This window comes from Arachis hypogaea, chromosome 7 (genome assembly GCF_003086295.3).
Source record: "Arachis hypogaea cultivar Tifrunner chromosome 7, arahy.Tifrunner.gnm2.J5K5, whole genome shotgun sequence".
NCBI lineage: Eukaryota > Viridiplantae > Streptophyta > Magnoliopsida > Fabales > Fabaceae > Arachis > Arachis hypogaea.
In genome coordinates, this window is record NC_092042.1 from 20631090 (window position 1) to 20653619 (window position 22530).

General features: G+C 34.9%; 1 long non-coding RNA gene across 1 annotated transcript; it reads left to right on the forward strand.

The window, feature by feature from the left end:
- Positions 1–19191: 19191 nt before the first annotated feature.
- On the forward strand, positions 19192–21019 carry LOC112701257 (uncharacterized). Its single transcript, XR_011863444.1, has 3 exons — positions 19192–19352; positions 19446–19726; positions 20532–21019. It is a non-coding gene; the product is annotated as an uncharacterized lncRNA (long non-coding RNA).
- The last annotated feature ends 1511 nt before the right edge of the window (positions 21020–22530 follow it).

Sequence of the window (22530 nt, forward strand, 5' to 3'; positions counted from 1 at the left end):
CACAGAATCAAATTAAGCTATGTATTATAATTATATAATTATGTAACTAAAACAAAACATACGTACCTAATTTTACTACAAGAAAAAAAAGCTATTTCAACATTTTTTTTAACAATCATAATTAAGTGTAAAAATTAATATATATTTTTAACAAAGATTATAAATGTCAAATTTTCTATTTTTTTTACGGTCCCAATTTATTTCACTAAGAAAGAAGAAAGCATCATACTGCTCTTTTCCCTTGGCTCCGTAAAAAATATCACACTCCTCTTAGTCATTCTTTAGCTCTGCTCCAGTATAATGATGATGAGAAAGTATAGCCACGCATGTTAACGGACGTAAATTGCTATAACTTTAGTCTCAAGATCTCGTTTCATTCTTGAGTTCCAAAATCAACTTCGTCTTGTTAGGTATTTTTTTCCTCTCTCAAGATTTTTTTATTCTTTCATAAATCTGTTTTAATTTTTGTTTTCATGCTTCAGATTTCAAAATTTTTATATTCAAACTTCTTATTACTTTACGTATTAAGGTAAGTATTCATATTCTTAGATCTATTCTCTAATTTATATTTTCTGATTTGACTTTTTATTGATCTATTTTATAATTCGTAGTTTTTTATTTGTTCGTCATACCTAATTGCTCTTGAATTTGTTCCTCATATTTGATTTGGTAATTTGTATAAATATGTTCTATATATTCGGTAATTTGCTCTACTCTGTTTGATTTTTCTATTTCTTTTATTCATAATAAAAAAGTGAGAGAAAGATAACTGTGACTTGGTGATACAATTTTAGTGTTTGTTCTATTTTAGAGTTTTATTCAATTTATGTTTTATCTAATTTGACTTCTAATCCTTTATTTTTTTTCTTTTCAGTTTTCGCACACCAAGTGTTTGTTCTATTTCCTAAATCAAAGGTTCATATCAAATAGGAGTATCTAATTTTATTTTGAGAGCTTGGATTTATATATTCTATTTTGAGAGTCTGAATTTCTATAATATATTAATTTGCATTAGTAATATTGTTTATTTGCTTAATTGCTTAATATAGGTCAAACAATTTTATCAATGGCTTCCAAATTACTGTTGAAGAAACAAAGTCAACCAGTTGAGGCAAGTATTCTTTATTATTGAAGTTTACTCTTAGTTAAACTTAAAGAATTTTAATTGTGTTTAGTGGCATTTTAATTTTTCATGTACTGCGATCTCACTGCTCTTTTAATGGTTTTCAGCGCCTTCATTCCTTCATCCCAAATATATATATGTACTTCAATATTTTATTTTATTTCATTTGGTTCTTACCTATCCTTAAATATTCTGGAGGGGTGAAGGCTAAACTTGATACCATGTAGACATAAATATTGCTTGATAAAACATACTGACTTAAGAAAAGGAATAAGCCTGCTCGTAGAAGCTTAACTACCTAATCGAAGAAAATTCTATAAGCATTAAGATCATGGTATAATGTCCTTCCTTGACTGCTGCAATATTCCAATGCTTGTGCCAAATACAAGGCAACTCTCAGCCTCATTGCCCATTCCATGGGCTAGGACTCCTCTGACAGACGGATTTCGCACAAATCACAATCACAAATAAGTGGTTATTAAGTTAACATTTCTGAAAATATTTAGCTTCTCATGCAAAATGTCTAGTCCATGGCAATTGTTGACACAACGTGGCATATCTCAAAACATTCATTTCCTCTATATGTTACAAATGATTACAATGAACAAAACCAAACAAAGAAAAAATGAACGAAACTCACAATGAAAGAGGTGCTTGGAGAGAGTTTCATGGGGCATAAACTCTGCCACAAGCAACCTCTCTTCTCCTTCACAGCAACAAAACCAAAAGTTTATTCTTTATATGACCTTTTTTTTTGGTATTCTAGGATCTCCAAATCTAGCCAACACTTGTTCACATTCTCTTCTGCTACTCCACACCATTTCTTCTAGCAAAAATCACCCTTAGATTATTTATTCTTTTTAAAATTTGAGTGCTTTTTTTTAACTCTCTGAACTACTTATCCTTAGTTTTTGTCAACTGAGATTTCATTTTCTATAATATTCTTTTAATTACTTCAAGTAGATTTGGCATGCATGAAAGAATTTCTAGCTTTTATAAGTACCACCACTTTAACCTCGTTTGTCGTGGCTCGTTTGTTAATTGTTTGTCAATTAAGTAGTGCATGTATATTCATTTCTTTTTGCTTCAACTTTTAGGATCCCTAGACACCACATATATATGCTTAATGCATAGAATTAAATTCCCTAGCTTCATATAGATTTGGATTTTAATTTAGATGATTGCATGGATTATTCATTATACTAAAAGTGATGTTTGCATTATTTTTTATTATTTGTTATACATTTATTATGATATAAATAAAAAAATTATCTTTTATCATAAATATTAATTATTTTTTAAAAGAATGTAAAAAAATTATAAAAATTATACATAAATAATAATAATAGATATAAAATTCTAGTTTTTAATTTAAGGTACATCAGTACATGTGCACCAATGCATACTAGCGCAGTGTTGGAATAGTAGCCAAATAGGTTCGAGTTTGGAGGTTTCCGCTTTCAGGTTTAGGCCTCTCTGGAACTTAGCCACAACAAGATCACAACTTTGCTTTTAGATTTTTTCTTAACTGATTTCTATTGATTATTTTTAGCTTTTGGTATAGACTCTGTTACATGCATTCTTTGGATTTTATTATAGCTACACTTGTGTTTTAACTTTTTTTCTCTATTGAGGCTTGTGGTTTCTGGTGCTTATTTTTAATATTTTTTAGGTATGTGGTGCATAAAATTGCAATCACACTTTTGCAATCCCGCACAACTAACCAGCAAGTGCACTGGGTCGTCCAAGTAATACCTTACGTGAGTAAGGGTCGATCCCACGGAGATTGTCGGTTTGAAGTAAGCTATGGTTATCTTGTAACTCTTAGTCAGGATATCAATAATTATCAGGATTGATTGTAAGAAGCAAAAGAACATGAAATCAGTACTTGTTTTACAGTAATGGGGAACAGGTTGAGGTTTTGGAGATGCTCTATCTTCTGAATCTCTGCTTTCCTACTGTCTTCTTCTTCAAGCACGCAAGGCTCCTTCCATGGCAAGCTGTATGTAGGGTTTCACCGTTGTCAATGGCTACCTCCCATCCTCTCAGTGAAAATGTTCAACGCGCTCTGTTACAGCACGGCTAATCATCTGTCGGTTCTCAATCGGGTTGGAATAGAATCCAGTGATTCTTTTGCGTCTGTCACTAACGCCCAGCCCTCAGGAGTTTGAAGCTCGTCACAGTCATTCAATCCTTGAATCCTACTCAGAATACCACAGACAAGGTTTAGACCTTCCGGATTCTCTTGAATGCCGCCATCAATTCTAGCTTATACCACGAAGATTCTGATTAAGGAATCCAAGAGATATTCACCCAATCTAAAGTAGAACGGAGGTGGTTGTCAGGCACACGTTCATGGGCGAGAATGGTGATGAGTTTCACGGATCATCACATTCATCAGGTTTAGGAACAAGTGATATCTTAGAATGGAAGCAAGCATGATTGAATGAAAAAACAGTAGTAATTGCATTAATCCATCAAGACACAGCAGAGCTCCTCACCCCCAACCATGGGGTTTAGAGACTCATGCCGTAAAAGATACAATGAGAAACGTGTAAAATGTCATGAGGTACAGATACAATGTCAAAAGATCCTATTAATAGTGAACTAGTAACCTAGGGTATACAGAAATGAGTAAATGACGTAAAAATCTACTTCTGGGTCCACTTAGTGTGTGCTTGGGCTGAGCATTGAAGCTTTCATGTGTAGAGACTTTTTCTGGAGTTAAATGCCAGCTTTTATGCCAGTTTGAGCGTTTAACTCCAATTTTTATGCCAGTTCCAGCGTTAAACGCTGGGAATTCTGAAGCTGATTTGCAACGCCGGTTTGGGCCATCAAATCTCGAGCAAAGTATGGACTATTATACATTTCTGGAAAGCCCAGGATGTCTACTTTCCAATGCCATTGAGAGCGCGCCAATTGGTATTTGTAGCTCCAGAAAATCTACTTCGAGTGCAGGGAGGTCAAAATCCAACAGCATCTGCATTCCTTTTCAGCCTCTGAATCAGATTTTTGCTCAGGACCCTCAATTTCAGCCAGAAAATACCTGAAATCACAGAAAAACACACAAACTCTTAGTAAAGTCCAGAAAAGTGAATTTTAACTAAAACTACTAAAAGTATACTAAAAACTAACTAAAATATACTAAAAACATACTAAAAACAATGCCAAAAAGCGTATAAATTATCCGCTCATCAGTATGTTAAGCTTGTCATAGATTCAATGGACAAGGATTGGATGCAAATTAAGAATAGAGCCCTTTTACAATGTAGGAGAGGTGTCAAGGAGTTCTGAGATTTTGCCTTTAGTCATACAAAGGATGATAAGATATATTGTCCGTGTTTTAAATGCAATAATTGCCTTAGAAAATCTCGTGAGCAAGTAGAATTTGATATTCGAAGTCATGGCATAGTGAGAAATTATACAATTTGGTACCACCATGGAGAATCGCTACAAGATGAGTCACCCTATTCAAGTTCATTTGATAGTGAGGATGATTATATGGATAAAGATGACATGGAAAACATGTTAAGGGATCATTTTGGAGTTTGGGATATAGAAGAGGATATTGAAGAACCTAATGAAGAGCATATAGAAGAGGATATAGGAGAACCTTATGAAGAGCATGTAGAAGAACCTAATGAAGATGCAGCAAAATTTTACAAACTTTTGGATGATTCTAAGAAAGAACTATATCCAGGATGTATGCAATTTTCAAAGCTCTCATTTTTTATGAGAGTATTTCATATTAAATGTCTTGGTGGATAGAGTAATAAATCATTTTCTATGTTACTTGAGTTATTGAATGATTCCTTTCCAAAAGGGGTACAACTACCGGTGTCTTACTATGAAGCTAGGAAGATTATTCGATATCTTGGCTTGGATTATGAGAAAATAGATGCTCGTATTAATGATTGTATGCTATTTTGGAAAGATCATGATAAGAAAGAAACTTGTGATCATTGTGGTGTTTCAAGGTGGAAGTTTGAGGAGAAAGATGGAAAGAGAAAAAAAATTCCTATAAAAATTCTCCGTTACTTTCGAATAACTCCAAGGATTAAAAGGTTATATATGTCAACAAAGACAGTATTTGATATGAGATGGCATGATGCAAAGCGAATTGATGATGGGTATTTACGTCATCCAGCTGACTCAGAAGCATGGAAATCATTTAATGAGTTACATAAGTCCTTTTCTGATGAACCTATAAATGTAAGGCTTGGATTAGCAAGTGATGGGTTTAACCCCTTTGGAAATATGAGTACTACATATAGTGTTTGGCCTGTGGTACTTATACCATATAACTTGTAACCTTGAAAATGCATAAAGGATCCTTTTCTAATGTTATCATTGTTTATACCGGGTTCAAAATCTCCAGGAAAGGAAATAGATACATATCTAAGGCCTTTAATTGAAGAATTAAAAGAATTATGGAATGTAGGAGTTGATACCTTTGATGCATATGAAAAATTTTTTTAAAATGCATGCAGCTATATTATGGACAGTAAATGACTTTTCAGCATATGGAGATCTATCTGGATGGAATACGAGAGGGGCACTTCATTGCCCCACTTGTAATTTTGAGACTCAATCTAAGTTTCTTACTAATGGAATGAAATTTTGCTTCCTAGGTCATCGACGCTTCTTGCCAATTAGACATAGATGGCGACGTGAAAAAGAATTGTTTGATGGCACAAAAGAACTTAGGCGTCTTCCCAAGCAACTCTCTGGTGATGATATTCTTCAACAAGTTTTTAACTTAGAAGGCTTTGTAGTTAATAATCATAAAGATATTAAAAAAAGGAAGAGAATTGCAGCAGGAAAAGAAATGGGAAATTCCAATCCATGGTTAAAAAAAAAGTATCTTCTTTGAATTGCCATATTGGAGGACTTTATTGTTGCATCACAATTTACATGTCATGCACATAGAGAAGAATATATGTGACAATGTTCTTGGGACATTGATGGATATTCCAAGAAAAACAAAAGACCATTTAAATTCTCGTTTGGATATGGAAAAGTTAGGCATAAAGAAAGATTTGCATCCTATTAGAGAGGGAGAAAAGGTTGTGTCATTACCTGATGCCATTTATAAATTGAATAATAAAGAAAGGAGGAGTTTGTGTGAATTTTTGCAAAATGTCAAAGTACCAGATGGATATTTTTCAAATATTAGGAGATGTATTAACCTAAAAGAGAAAAAGATTTATGGCTTAAAGACTCATGATTGTCATGTTCTTCTAGAGTGCTTCCTTCCGCTTATTTTACGAGGTCTTTTCTCATCACATGATGTGCGTAGTGCATTAATAGGACTTTGCAATTTTTTCAAGGAGTTGTGCTCAAAAGTTTTAACAGTGAAAAATCTTGAAAAGATTGAAGAACAAATCATTATCACACTTTGCACGTTAGAAATAATATTTCCGCCTTCATTTTTTGATGTCATGATCCATTTACCTATCCATTTGGCAAGTGAGGCGAAGATTGCAGGGCCGGTCCATTATCGATGGATGTACCCTATTGAGAGGTAAATATTATTTTATCATGTAATATTTTAGATAAAATGTTCAATAAATTCCTTTACTTATATATTGTCCCTTTTTGAACAAAGGTATTTATGTAGCTTAAAAGCTTATGTACGTAATCGAGCTCATCCAGAAGGTTCAATTGCTGAAGGACATCTTGCAAATGAATGCTTATTATTTTGCTCAAGATACTTTAATGGTATTGAAACAAAGCATAATTGAGTTAGAAGAAATTGGGATGGTGCAATAACTCATGGTTATAAAGTTGAAACAAAGGATAAAGTACTACCGATTTTCAAGCAAACTGGAAGACCGACAAGAAATTGTAAAGTGACAAGAAGATTGAGTTTAGAAGAAATAAAGCAATCTCATCTTTATATTTTGAAGAACTGTGATCAAGTTACTCCTTTCATATGGTAAGCATAGTTGTATTTAGATAATATTTAGCTTTTATTTTAGAAATATTGCTTGAAACTTATTAGCCTTTATAAATGCAGCAAACATAAAGAAATATTAGAAAAAGAGAACCCAAGAAATGTTCAAAAACGGCATGATCAAGAATTTTCAAATTGGTTTGAAAGTCATGTAAGTCCTAAATATGGATGAAATATTAAATACTACTTTTTAAAGTCATGTAAGAAATTTTTTTAACTATATCTTTTCTTTTTCAAATCAGGTTACATCTTTGTACAAAGAAAAAGATAAACAAGTAACCCATCAATTTTTATGTTTAGCAAGAGGTCCAACAAGAGAAGCCATATGCTATAAAGGATACAAAACAAACGATTTTATCTTCCACACAAAAGATTGTGAGAATCATAGAAAAACTCAAAGTAGTGGAGTTATAGTAAAGCTAAATTGTAGAAAGGAGTATTATGGAGTCATTGAGGATATTGTGGAGTTATCATATATGAATGATAACAAAGTTGTAATGTTCAAATGTTTATGGTGGGATGTGGACAATTATGGTATAGGAGTAAAAGTAGATGAATATGGTGTAACCTTGGTAAATAAAGGTCGCACTTTGAAGACAAAAGAAGTATTTGTTATGGCATATCAATTTGAGCAAGTATTCTATGTTGAAGATATTTATAACTCCAATTGGCAATGTGTTGTAAAAGTAACACCACGTGACTATTTTAGCATGCCTTTAGAAGAGGAGGAGGAGGAGGAAGTGGCTGATGATATGTTTGATGAATAAATAGAGTAATAGATAGATTTTCTTTTTTTACTTGAAACATTTTCTAATAGAAATTAATTGCAATTATATTTTTAGGATTTTAATGTTTCTATTTAATATTTTTATTGAAATCCTTTTGATGTGCTCTTGTTGGTTTTAATAATGAATATGATTTGTTGATTTAGCCAAAGACCTCAAAGATTATTAATAGTATTGCTGCTAGAAGAAATAAAGAGATTCAGAGTCTTGTATCTAGAAGGATGATGAGCGGATAATTTATACGCTTTTTGGCATTATTTTTAGTATGTTTTAGTATGTTTTAGTTAGTTTTTATTATATTTTTATTAGTTTTTAGTTAAAATTTATTTTTCTGGACTTTACTATGAGTTTGTGTGTTTTTCTGTAATTTTAGGTATTTTCTGGCTGAAATTGAGGGACCTGAGCAAAAATCTGACTCAGAGGCTGAAAAGGATTGCAGATGCTGTTGGATTTTGACCTCCCTGTACTCGAAGTGAATTTTCTGGAGCTACAGAAGCCCAATTGGCGCATTCTCAATTGCATTGAAAAGTAGACATCCTGAACTTTCCAACAATATATAATAGTCTATACTTTGCCCAAGATTTGATGGCCCAAACCGGCGTCCCAAATCAGCTCAAGACTGCCCGGCGTTAAACGCCGGAACTGGCACAAGAATGGGAGTTAAACGCCCAAACTGGCACAAAAGCTGGCGTTTAACACCAAGAAAAAGTCTCTACACATGAAAGCTTCAATGCTCAACCCAAGCACACATCAAGTGGGCCCGAAAGTGGATTTTTATGTCATTTACTCATTTTTGTAAACTCTAAGCTACTAGTTCTCTATAAATAAGACCTTTTGCTATTGTATTAGAAATATTTTGATCATTTTAGATCTTAGGATCATCTTTGGACGTCTAGTTCTTAGATTATGGGAGGCTGGCCATTCGGCCATGCCTAGACCTTGTTCTTATGTATTTTCAACGGTGGAGTTTCTACATACCATAGATTAAGGTGTGGAGCTCTGCTGTACCTCAAGTATCAATGCAATTACTATTGTTCTTCTATTCAATTCAGCTTATTCTTGTTCTAAGATATCACTTGTTCCTCAACTTGATGAATGTGATGATCCGTGACACTCATCATCATTCTCACCTATGAACGTGTGCCTGACAACCACCTCCGTTCTACCTTAGATTGAGTGGATATCTCTTGGATCCCTTAATCAAATCTTCGTGGTATAAGCTAGAATTGATGGTGGCATTCTTGAGAATCCAGAAGGTCTAAACCTTGTCTGTGGTATTCTGAGTAGGATTCAAGGATTGAATGACTGTGACGAGCTTCAAACTCGCGATTGTGGGGCGTTAGTGACAGACGCAAAAGAATCACTGAATTCTATTCCGACATGATCGAGAACCGACAGTTGAATAGCCGTGCTGTGACAGAGCGCGTTGAACATTTTCACTGAGAGGACGGGACTGTAGCCATTGACAATGGTGATGCCCAACATATAGCTTGCCATGGAAAGGAGTAAGAAGGATTGGATGAAGACAGTAGGAAAGCAGAGAGACGGAAGGGACAAAGCATCTCCATACGCTTATCTGAAATTCTCACCAATGAATTACATAAGTATCTCTATCTTTATTTTATGTTTTATCTTTTATCCTCCATAACCATTTGAATCCGCCTGACTGAGATTTACAAGATGACCATAGCTTGCTTCATACCAACAATCTCCGTGGGATCGACCCTTACTCGCGTAAGGTTTATTACTTGGACGACCCAGTGCACTTGCTGGTTAGTTGTGCGAAGTTGTGATAAAGAGTTGAGATTGCAATTGAGCGTACCATGTTGATGGCGCCATTGATGATCACAATTTCGTGCACCATGTTTTTGGCGTCGTTGCCGGGGATTGTTTAAGTTTAGACAATTGACGGTTCATCTTGTTGCTTAGATTAGGTATTTTTCAAAATTTTTAAGAATGAATTCTAGAGTTTCAAGGTGATGTTCTTATCATCACCAAAGCTGATTGATTCTCATCAATTTAACTCTTGAATGCAATGTCCTGCTGAAGCTTGGCTAGCCATGTCTAATTTCTTTAGACTGAAGCTTTAGACTAACATTGCATGATTCCTGGAATTCTTATTAAAAATTTTGAATCTCTTTATTTTCTTCTCCATATAATTTTTGAAAAATAAAAAAAATTACAAAATCATAAAAAAACCAAAAATATTTTATGTTTCTTGTTGAGTCTAGTGTCTCATTTTAAGTTTGGTGTCAATTGCATGCATTCTTTGAATTCAATCATGTGTCTTCGTTGATCTTCAAGTTGTTCTTGATGATTTCTGTGCTCTGATCTTTAAATTCTCTTGATTTGTGTGTTTTGTTGTTTCTCATATGCATTCTCAATTTGTTAGTGTCAGTAGTATACAAACTTCTAAGTTTGGTGTCTTGCATGCATTGTTTATTTGATTTTAGTTGCATTTTGATTATTCCTCATCATTAAAAATTCAAAAATTTTTTAATTTGTGTCTTTTTAAGTCAATAATACAGAGAATTGAAGATTCAGAACATACAACAGAGGAATTACACAGAAAAAGCTGGGCATTCAAAATGCCCAGTGCGGAAGGAAAACTGGCGTTTAAACGCTAGCCAGGGTGCCTGGCTGGGCGTTTAACGCCCAAAAGGGTAGCATTTTGGGCGTTAAACGCCAGAATGGATACCATTCTGGGCGTTTAACGCCAGGATGGCACAAGAGGGAAGATTTTGTTTTTAATGCAAATTTTTTCAAGTTTTCAAAATTTTTCAAAATCAAATCTTTTTCAAATCATATCTTTTCAATCATATCTTTTCAAAATTAATTTCTTTCCATTTTTCAAAAATACTTGCTAACAATTAATGATTTGATTCAACATTTCAAGTATGTTGCCTTTTCTGTTGAGAAAGGTTTAATGTTTGAATCATATCTTTTCTTGTTAGCCAAGTCATTAATTTTAAAAATTAAATCTTTTTTAAATTATTTTTCAATCATATCTTTTCAATCATATCTTTTTAAAACCATAACTTTTCAGTCATATCTTTTTAATCACATCTTTTTCAAAATAGTTTTCAATCATATCTCTTTGATTTCCAATTTCAAAATCTTTTTCAAAATCACTTTATTTCTTTCTCTATCTTAGTTTTCGAAAATCAATTACCATTTTTTTCAAATTTTTTTTAATTAATTCACTTTAATTTTCGAAAATTTCTTCCCCTCTTCTCACATCCTTCTATTTATGGACTAACACTCCTCCTCAATGCACAATTCGAACTCTATCTTTCTAAGTTCGAATTCTTCTACCTCTTCCTTCTATTTTTCTTTTCCTCTGACACCTCAAGGAATCTCTATACTGTGACATAGAGGATTCCATATTTTCTTGTTCTCTTCTCTTTCATATGACCATGAGCAAAGGCAAAAGCATTCTTGTTGAGGCTGACCCTGAACCTGAAAGGACCTTGAAGCGAAAGCTAAGAGAAGCTAAAGCACAACTCTCTGTAGAGGACCTAACAGAAATCTTCAAACAAGAAGAAAACATGGCAGCCAAAAACAACAACAATGCCAACAATGCAAGGAAGGTGCTGGGTGACTTTACTGCACCTACTCCCGACCTCTATGGGAGAAGCATCTCTATCCCTGCCATTGGAGCAAACAACTTTGAGCTTAAGCCTCAATTAGTTTCTCTAATGCAACAGAATTGCAAGTTCTATGGACTTCCATTGGAAGATCCTCATCAGTTTTTAGCTGAATTCTTGCAAATCTGTGACACTGTCAAGACCAATGGGGTTGACCCTGAGGTCTACAGACTTATGCTATTCCCTTTTGCTGTAAGAGACAGAGCTAGGATATGGTTGGACTCACAACCTAAAAAAAGCCTGAACTCTTGGGAAAAGCTAGTCAATGCCTTCTTGGCAAAATTCTTTCCACCTCAAAATTGAGTAAGCTTAGAGTGGAAGTCCAAACCTTCAGACAGAAGGAAGGTGAATCCCTCTATGAAGCTTGGGAAAGATACAAACAATTGATCAGAAAGTGTCCGTCTGACATGCTTTCTGAATGGAGCATCATAGGTATCTTCTATGATGGTCCGTCTGAACTGTCCAAGATGTCATTGGATAGCTCTGCTGGAGGATCTCTTCATCTGAGGAAGATGCCTGCAGAAGCTCAAGAACTCATTGAAATGGTTGCAAATAACCAATTCATGTACACTTCTGAAAGGAATCCTGTGAACAATGGGACGAATCAAAAGAGAGGAGTTCTTGAGATTGATACTCTGAATGCCATATTGGCTCAGAACAAAATATTGACTCAGCAAGTCAATATGATTTCTCAAAGTCTGTCTGGAATGTAAGCTGCACCAGGCAGTACTAAGGACGCTTCATCTGAAGAAGAAGCTTATGATACTGAGAACCCATCAATGGAAGAGGTGAATTACATGGGAGAACCCTATGGAAACACCTATAATCCTTCATGGAGAAATCATCCAAGTCTCTCATGGAAGGATCAACAGAGACCTCAATAAGGTTTCAACAACAATAATGGTGGAAGAAACAGGTTTAGCAATGGCAAGCCTTTTCCATCATCTTCTCAGCAACAGACAGAGAATTCTAAGCAGAGCCACTCTGACTTAGCAACCATGGTCTTTGATCTAATCAAAACAACTCAAAGTTTTATGACTGAAACAAGGTCCTTCATTAGAAACTTGGAGGCACAAGTGGGTCAGCTGAGTAAGAAAGTTACTGAACTCCCTCCTAGTACTCTTCCAAGCAATACAGAAGAGAATCCGAAAGGAGAGTGTAAGGCCATAAACATGGCCGAATTTGGAGAGGAGGAAGAGGCAGTGAGCGCCAATGAGGAAGACCTCAATGGACGTCCACTGGCCTCCAATGAGTTCCCTAATGAGGAACCATGGGAATCTGAGGCTCACACTGAGACCATAGAGATTCCATTGGATATACTTCTGCCATTCATGAGATCCGATGAGTATTCTTCCTCTGAAGAGGATGAAGATGTCACTGAAGAGTAAGTTGCTAAATACCTTGGAGCAATCATGAAGATAAATGACAAGTTATTTGGTAATGAGACTTGGGAAGATGAACCCCCTTTGCTCACCAAAGAACTGGATGACTTGAGTAGGCAGAGATTACCTCAAAAGAGACAGGACCCTGGGAAGTTCTCAATACCTTGTACAGTAGGCACCATGACCTTCAAGAAGGCTCTGTGTGACCTAGGGTCAAGCATAAACCTCATGCCTCTCTCTGTAATGGAGAAGCTAGGGATCTTTGAGGTACAAGCTGCAAGAATCTTACTAGAGATGGCAGACAATTCAATAAAACAAGCTTCTGGACTTGTAGAGGATGTTCTGGTAAAGATTGAAGACCATTACATCCCTGCTGATTTCATAGTCCTAGAGACTGGGAAGTGCATGGATGAATCCATCATCCTTGGCAGACCCTTCCTAGCCACAGTAAAGGCTGTGATTGATGTTGACAGAGGAGAATTGATCATTCAAGTGAATGAAGAATCCTTTGTGTTTAAAGCTCAAGGATATCCCTCTGTAACCATGGAGAGGAAGCATGAAGAGCTTCTCTCAAAATAGAGTCAAACAGAGCCCCACAGTCAAACTCTAAGTTTGGTGTTGGGAGGCCACAACCAAATTCTAAGTTTGGTGTTGAACCCCCACATTCAAACTCTAAGTTTGGTGTTGGGCGGTTCCAACATTACTCTGAGTATCTGTGAGGCTCCATGAGAGCCCACTGTCAAGCTACTGACATTAAAGAAGCACTTGTTGGGAGGCAACCCAATGGTATATTTATCTATTTTCCTTTGTTATTTTATGTTTTCTACAGGTTGATGATCATGGGAAGTCACAAGATCAATTGAAAAAGCAAAAACAGAATGAAAAACAGAAAGAAAAATAGCACACCCTGGAGGAAAATCTGTTGGCGTTTAAATGCCAGTGAAGATAGCAGAATGGGCGTTTAACGCCCAATCTGGCACCATTCTGGCGTTAAACGCCAGGAAGGGGCAAGAAGCTGGCGTTAAATGCCAGAAATGGGCACCAGCCCGGCGTTTAACGCCAGAATTGGCAGAAGGAGCATTTTTGCTCGCCACTTGGTGCAGGGATGAATTTTCTTTGACACCTCAGGATCTGTGGACCCCACAGGATCCCCACCTACCCCACCATTCTCTCTCTTCTTCACCCATTCACCAATCACTTCAACACCTCTTTCCCAAAAACCCCTCACCTATCAAATCCCACTATTCTCTTCACCACTCACATCCATCCTTCATAAAACCCCACCTACCTCACCATTCAAATTCAAACCACTTTCCCTCCCAAACCCACCCATAATGGCCGAACCATACAACCCATCTCCACTCCTATATAAACCCCTCTTCACTCTTTCATTTTCACACAACCTAAACACTACTTCTCCCCCTTGGCCGAACCACAAAGCCACCTCAATCTCCTCTATTTCTTCTTCTTCTACTCTCTTCTTTCTTCTTTTGCTCGAGGACGAGCAAACCTTCTAAGTTTGGTGTGGTAAAAGCATTGCTTTTTGTTTTTCCATAACCATTTATGGCATCTAAGGCCGGAGAAACCTCTAGAAAGAGGAAAGGGAAGGAAAAAGCTTCCAGCTCTGAGTCATGGGAGATGAAGAGATTCATCTCAAGGGTGCATCAAGACCACTTCTATGAAGTTGTGGCCATGAAGAAGGTGATCCCCGAGGTCCCTTTCAAACTCAAAAAGAGTGAATATCTGGAGATCTGACATGAGATCCAAAGGAGAGGTTGGGAAGTTCTTACCAACCCCATTCAACAAGTCAGAATCTTAATGGTTCAAGAGTTCTATGCCAATGCATGGAGCACCAAGAACCATGATCAAAGTGTGAACCCGGACCCAAAGAATTGGCTTACAATGGTTCGGGGGAAATGCTTAGATTTTAGTCCAGAAAATGTAAGGTTGGCATTCAACTTGCCCATGATACAAGGAGATGAACATCCTTACACTAGAAGGGTCAACTTTGATCAAAGGTTGGACCAAGTCCTCATAGACATTTGTGAAGAGGGCGCTCAATGGAAGAGAGATTCAAGAGGGAAGCCGGTTCAACTGAGAAGGCATGACCTCAAGCCCATGGCTAAAGGATGGTTAGAGTTTATCCAACGCTCAATCATTCCCACTAGCAACCAGTCCGAAGTTACTATAGACCGGGCTATCATGATTCATAACATCATGATTGGAGAGGAAGTAGAAGTTCATGACGTTATATCCCAAGAACTTTATAAGGTGGCGGACAAGTCCTCTACCTTACCAAGGTTAGCCTTCCCTCATCTCATTTGTCACCTCTGTTATTCAGTTGGAATTAACATAGAGGGAGACATCCTCATTGATGAGGATAAGCCCATCACTAAGAAGGGTGGAGCACCAAGAACATTCCATTCTCCTTTCCATGAAATTAGAGAAGATCAAAGAATCATGAGAGAGGAGAAACAAAGGCAAGGAAGAGACATTGAGGAGCTCAAGCACTCCATAAGATCTTCAAGAGGAAGAACAAGTCGCCATCACTAAGGTGGACCCATTCTTTAACTTCCTTGTCCTTTACTTCTCTGTTTTTCAAATTTTTATGCTTATGTTTGTCTATGTTTGTGTCTTATGATCATTACTGTCTTAGTGTCTATGCCTTAAAGTTATGAATGTCTTATGAATCCATCACCTTTCTTAAATGAAAAATGTTCTTAATTCAAAAAGAGAAGAATTGCATGAATTTTGAATTTTATAACAGATTAATTATTTTGATGTGGTGGGAATACTTTTGACTTCTGAATGTATGCTTGAACAGTGCATATGTCTTTTGAATTTGTTGTTTATGAATGTTGGCTCTTGAAAGAATGATGAAAAAGGAGACATGTTACTGAGGATCTGAAAAATCATAAAAAAGATTTTTGAAACAAGAAAAAGCAGTGAATTCAAAAAAAAAGTCGTGATCCAAGGCAAAAAGAGTGTGCTTAAGAACCCTGGACACCTCTAATTGGGGACTCTAGCAAAGCTGAGTCACAATCTGAAAAGGTTCACCCAGTTATGTTTCTGTGGCATGTATGTATCCGGTGGTAATACTGGAAGACAAAGTGCTTTGGGACACGGCCAAGACTCATAAAGTATCTGTGTTCAAGAATCATCATACCTAACTAGGAGAATCAATAACACTATCTAGATTCTGAGTTCCTATAGAAGCCAATCATTCTGAATTTCAAAGGATAAAGTGAGATGCCAAAACTGTTCAGAGGCAAAAAGCTAAAAGCCCCACTCATCTAATTAATACTGATCTTCATAGATGTTTTTGGAATTTATTGCATATTCTCTTCTTTTTATCCTATTTGATTTTCAGTTTCTTGGGGACAAGCAACAATTTAAGTTTGGTGTTGTGATAAGTGGATAATTTATACGCTTTTTGGCATTGTTTTTAGTATGTTTTTAGTATGTTTTAGTTAGTTTTTATTATATTTTTATTAGTTTTTAGTTAAAATTCACTTTTGAGGACTTTACTATGAGTTTGTGTGGTTTTCTGTGATTTTAGGTATTTTCTGGCTGAAATTGAGGGACCTGAGCAAAAATCTGATTCAGAGGCTGAAAAGGACTGCAGATGCTGTTGGATTCTGACCTTCCTGTACTCGAAGTAGATTTTCTGGAGCTACAAAAACCCAATTGGCTCGCTCTCAATTGCGTTGGAAAGTAGACATCCTGGGCTTTCCCGCAATATATAATAGTCCATACTTTGCCCGAGATTTGATGGCCCAAACTGGCATCCCAAATCAGCTCAAGACTGCCCGGCGTTAAACGCCGGAACTGGCACAAGAATGGGAGTTAAACGCCCAAACTGGCACAAAAGCTGGCGTTTAACTCCAAGAAAAGTCTCTACACATGAAAGCTTCAATGCTCAGCCCAAGCACACACCAAGTGGGCCTGGAAGTGGATTTTTATGTCATTTACTCATTTTTGTAAACCCTAAGCTACTAGTTCTCTATAAATAAGACCTTTTGCTATTGTATTAGAAATCTTTTGATCATTTTAGATCTTAGGATCATCTTTGGACGTCTAGTTCTTAGATTATGGGAGGCTGGCCATTTGGCCATGCCTAGACCTTGTTCTTATGTATTTTCAACGGTGGAGTTTCTACACACCATAGATTAAGGTGTGGAGCTCTGCTGTACCTCGAGTATCAATGCAATTACTATTGTTCTTCTATTTAATTCAGCTTATTCTTGTTCTAAGATATCACTTGTTCCTCAACTTGATGAATGTGATGATCCGTGACACTCATCATCATTCTCACCTATTAACGTGTGCCTGACAACCACCTCCGTTCTACCTTAGATTGAGTGGATATCTCTTGGATCCCTTAATCGGAATCTTCGTGGTATAAGCTAGAATTGATGGCGGCATTCTTGAGAATCCGGAAGGTCTAAACCTTGTCTGTGGTATTCTGAGTAGGATTCAAGGATTGAATGACTGTGACGAGCTTCAAACTCGCGATTGTGGGGCGTTAGTGACAGACGCAAAAGAATCACTGGATTCTATTCCGACATGATCGAGAACCGACAGTTGAATAGCCGTGCTATGACAGAGCGCGTTGAACATTTTCACTGAGAGGACGGGACTGTAGCCATTGACAACAGTGATGCCCAACATATAGCTTGCCATGGAAAGGAGTAAGAAGGATTGGATGAAGACAGTAGGAAAGCAGAGAGATGGAAGGGACAAAGCATCTCCATACGCTTATCTGAAATTCTCACCAATGAATTACATAAGTATCTCTATCTTTATTTTATGTTTTATCTTTTATCTTCCATAACCATTTGAATCCGCCTGACTGAGATTTACAAGATGACCATAGCTTGCTTCATACCAATAATCTCCGTGGAATCGACCCTTACTCGCATAAGGTTTATTACTTGGACGATCCAGTGCACTTGCTGGTTAGTTGTACGAAGTTGTGATAAAGAGTTGAGATTGCAATTGAGCGTACCATGTTGATGGCGCCATTGATGATCACAATTTCGTGCACCAAAGGACATTTGATTCCCTTTCTAATAATGATGGAGTGCATAGAAAAAAAGCAAGTTCATCAAGTCACTCACAAGTTAGAAGGATATTTGACTCCCTTTCTAATAATGATGGAGTGCATGAAAAAAAAGCAAGTTCATCAAATCACTCACAACTTAGAAGGCAATTTGACTCCCTTTCTAATGATGATGAAGTGGATGAAGAAGAATTTGAATCCGGTATATTCTTTAGCATTTTTTAATTTTATTAGTCTCTTTTGGATATTTATTATGAGGTAGATTTAGTTTTCTGACATAAAAATTATATATATTGCTGATTATTTTTATACTTGCATTATTATTTAAAATGGAACCAAAAGATTGCTTTGATAAGTGCTAAGAGAGATGAACCCGAAAGTCATATGAAGGGGAGCGAATAAGGTTTAATAATATAATATTTAAAGGGTGATGGGGTGTGAGAAGAGAAGAGAATGGTAGTAATTAAAAACTGAAGGAGAGGACAGGGGCATGGGTCAGGGTGGGTGCGTGCAGTGCAGGGTGTAATAAAGACAAGCCATTTATTATTCTCCCCCCTACTAAATTCTAAGTTGCAGAGGTGAGTCTTATATACTAGTATATTATTATATATCTGGCTAGCTAGGAACCCTTCTTATGCCATCTAGTCTATATATAATGTATGCTTCTTTTGTCCTTTTCCAATGCGAGTTATTTTTTTGTCCTCTAAATTAAAATCTACTGTTTTCTTTGTATTTTCTCCACTTGTTGTCTAAATAAATTTCTTGTATTGAACAATGCATAGAACAGAATTTAACATGTTTTGCCAACTTGGACTTAATGTCTGATTTATCTTGCTCCTATTATCTCACTGATTTAACAGATTTTGTTACACCGAAAAAAAAGTGAGAGGACCTACACGCAATCTTGAGTTAGCAAAGTTATCAGCTGGAAAAAGACTTGACATAAGTTGGAGAATGAATAGGCCAGTTGGTCCAAATACAAAGTTGTTCAAATCAAGATGTACTGTTCTAGTTCGTGAAGTGAAGAATGCACCACTAAAGGTTAAAGAATGGGCTGATATCAAAATAGAGAACAAAATAAAGATGTTAGACCTAGTTTCGGTAATATTTATGTTCTCCTTATTATGTTTTCACATGCTTTTTTTATTTTTATATCTATAAACTCAAACTAATAGTATATGTTATGTTCTTTTAAGACATGTTTTAAAGTTGAAGGTTGAAAGCATTTAGTATGGGCTCAAATGAATTCTTCTTATCGGAGTTATCGACATCTACTAAAGAAAAGGTATTTTGAACCTTATAATAACCCTGAAATTGCTCGAGCCAATGTGCCATTGGAAATGAAAAAAGAGGATTGGGATTACCTTGTGAATCTTTGGATTGATGAAGGCTGGCAGGTTTGTACTTTACATGACATAATAATTGTTAATTGACTTAGATTTAACTAGCCTCTTTTATCACATGTTATGACATATTTTGTTAATTGTTAGAAAATAAGTCAACAAAACAAGATGAGTCGAGCTGCAAATAGTATTATCCATACCACTGGTGCTAAGGGAGCCCAATAAAGAGCTGAAGAGGTGGTATCTAAATTTTACTAATTTATAGACTTAATTTGAAGATATATATTAGTTGCTATATTTATAAGATATATTATTTGTGGCTACAGTTTGAGCAAACAGGACAAGAAATTGACCGTCTTCGTCTTTGGGAGCTTACGCATACTCGTGCTAATGGACAAGCTTGCAATGAAGAAACTCAAGAAAAACTTGTAAGATATGTTATCACATGTTGTGAGTTTTGTTTATTACTTTGATAACTTTTCAAAATTATTTCTTCCTTCTTTAATAACTTGTGTAATTGTTTAAATAAGTTCTACAAAAGATAGAATCATTAAAAAATTAGTTGTGCTTTGTCGAAAGTACTAGTATATTAGGAGCTGTTTCTGCTTCAGATTTTGTTGTAAAAGTCTTGAAAAGTTGTGTTTGTTTTGTCCTTAATTTATGTATGTTAAATTTTCTGCTTGTTTGATTTTGTTAAAGATATGTTAAATTTTCTGCCTGTTCTGTCTGACATTTAATGTTGCTAATTGGTTTCTTTGCGGTGAATAGTTTAATTTTTTAACACTCTTCCAACAAAAAAATTATTGTTAGTCTGTAATTGTAGTAAGATGGTAAAGTGTGATGCAATATTTTTCATCATTAGAGTGCTATCAGCTGAACAGGTACATGCGGATCTTTTGATACTTAATTGACAATAAAAATTGTCCTTAGTTTTATTTTGCATAAGAATTCTTATTACATTTGTGTATATATGTAATGTTATTGGCTATCCACAGAAGCTTGTTATTGATTATTAAAGCTCTTGAGCAATGCATATCATCATTCCTTATGAAGTGATTATGTATAACTTGTGGGCTGTGGTGTAATTGAGTGACAGTGGTATCCAAAATACAACCTGCAGAGTTTCATTTGCATAATAAATGTGAATTTTCTATAAGTATATGTGATTTATCTGAAGTTATCCTTTTAGGTTGATTTTTATTGATTTTATTAGGTTGATTTGATCCCTTTTAGGATTTACTTAAGGAATTATCATCTCAAGTAAATGAAGGAACATTAGAGATGAATGAACATGAGGTGATGGTAGAAATATTTGGACCTGAACGACATGGACAAGTTCGTGGTTATGGGACTGGCATGACACCTACACAGTTATGGGGTCCTAGATCATTCATATTTTCTGATCTCCAAACAAAACTTCAATGTGCAGAAAAAAAAAATATGAAGACTCTAAAATAGAGGTGAAAGATTTAAAGAAAAAGGTAGATCATATGGCAGGAATACTTGAGCAACTATTGGATGGAAGGTTGCCTATAATTCAAAGTGATAACAATCCTACTTCACTTGATTAATGCTCAAGACTTTGATGAGTTTATGTGTAATTCATATAGCACTATACAAAAAAGAACATTAATATGATATTATGATATTGAGTATTGGTTTTGGTACTTGGTGTTAATTGTTGTTGATATACTTGTCAAATGCTAAATAAGGAATGCTATTTGTACTAGTTTTGAATCATGATCAATGATCAAAATTGCAAAGTTCTTGTTTGATTTTATACAATGATTATGTATGATAAAGTGAAAGCATATTCATGTCATAGTGGTAGAATTTTTGTTTTGTCTATTGTTATAGTAATTTTTATTTAAAAAACAAATAATAGGTGAAACCTTAACTTTTATAATAATGAATGTCAAAAAAAATATGATTGAGTTTTTTTATGGTAAAAAATTATCAAAAAATATTCATGATATAGTATATTTTACGGTTAATAATTGTAAAAAATTGTTGTGGAGAATTTATTATGGTCAATAAGTATCAAAATAAATAGCATTTTTGACGGTTAATAAGTATCACAAAAAATATATTATCAAATTTTTCTAATATTATTTTTGACGGCCAATATTTATCAAAATAAGATTAAGCTTTTTTGACAATTACTTATATATTAAAAATACTATTTTTGACAAAATTTTTATTAACATATTTTCATAATTAAAATAGTGTCAAAAATTATTTTTTTGACAATTTTTAATTCTTTTTTGACACATATAACCCTCTAAAATAATCTATATTGTTGTAGTGTTTTATGGCATTGGAATTGAACTACAGTCCAAGGAATCCCAAAAAATTTCCAATACATATATATAATAAGTTTTTAATCATAGTCACAGATTTAACCATAAAATTTAACTGCACACTTCTTACAATGTCCTAGTATGTTGGACATAGGATGTTGGTAAAGGAATCCCCAATACATTGGAGAAAATTAAAATATAAATTAAAAAAAATAAAAAAATACAACCTTTGTAGTACTGAATAAAAGAGACCCCACTGTAATCAATATAACAAATAAGAAGAAAACACAAAATAAGTTACAATCATGCCAAGGGAAAAAGGGCTGATAGAGATAAATTATATAAGATCAGCAATTATAGTTCTAATTAATAAAAATAGCACTTGAAACTATCCATTGGTTCAATCTATTAGTCTTTTGATATCATGCTGATGTGTATTAATTTTTCTTTTTCTATTTTAGTAAGTAAAACTACTCAGATGGATAATAAATAACACTACAGTTCAGTGATTTAGAATTTCATCTTCCAATGTTCTAACAATCAAGGAAAGTAATGCAGCAAGTTCATGAGTAGTCCAACTATAGGATACCATGTAACTTTCATATATAAACTTTATAGGAAAAAATCGAAAAAATAAATGAACTTTTTATAGGATGTGTGATATTTAATGTGTGGGACATTTTATTGATATATAATCAATCATCAAAATGGAAGAAGTTATTTCTGCTTGCAATGAAAATATTATAATCACAACAAAACAAAGTATTCACCAATAACAATTATTTATTTATTTATTTATTTATTTATTTATTTATTCTGACATCAACAATAATGGCTTTAATTTTATTAGTCTTTTACCATAGCCAATTTTCTAAAAAGATGCAAGTTAATTAGGTATATAGAAAGGACTAACCTTCAATAACTAATTCATA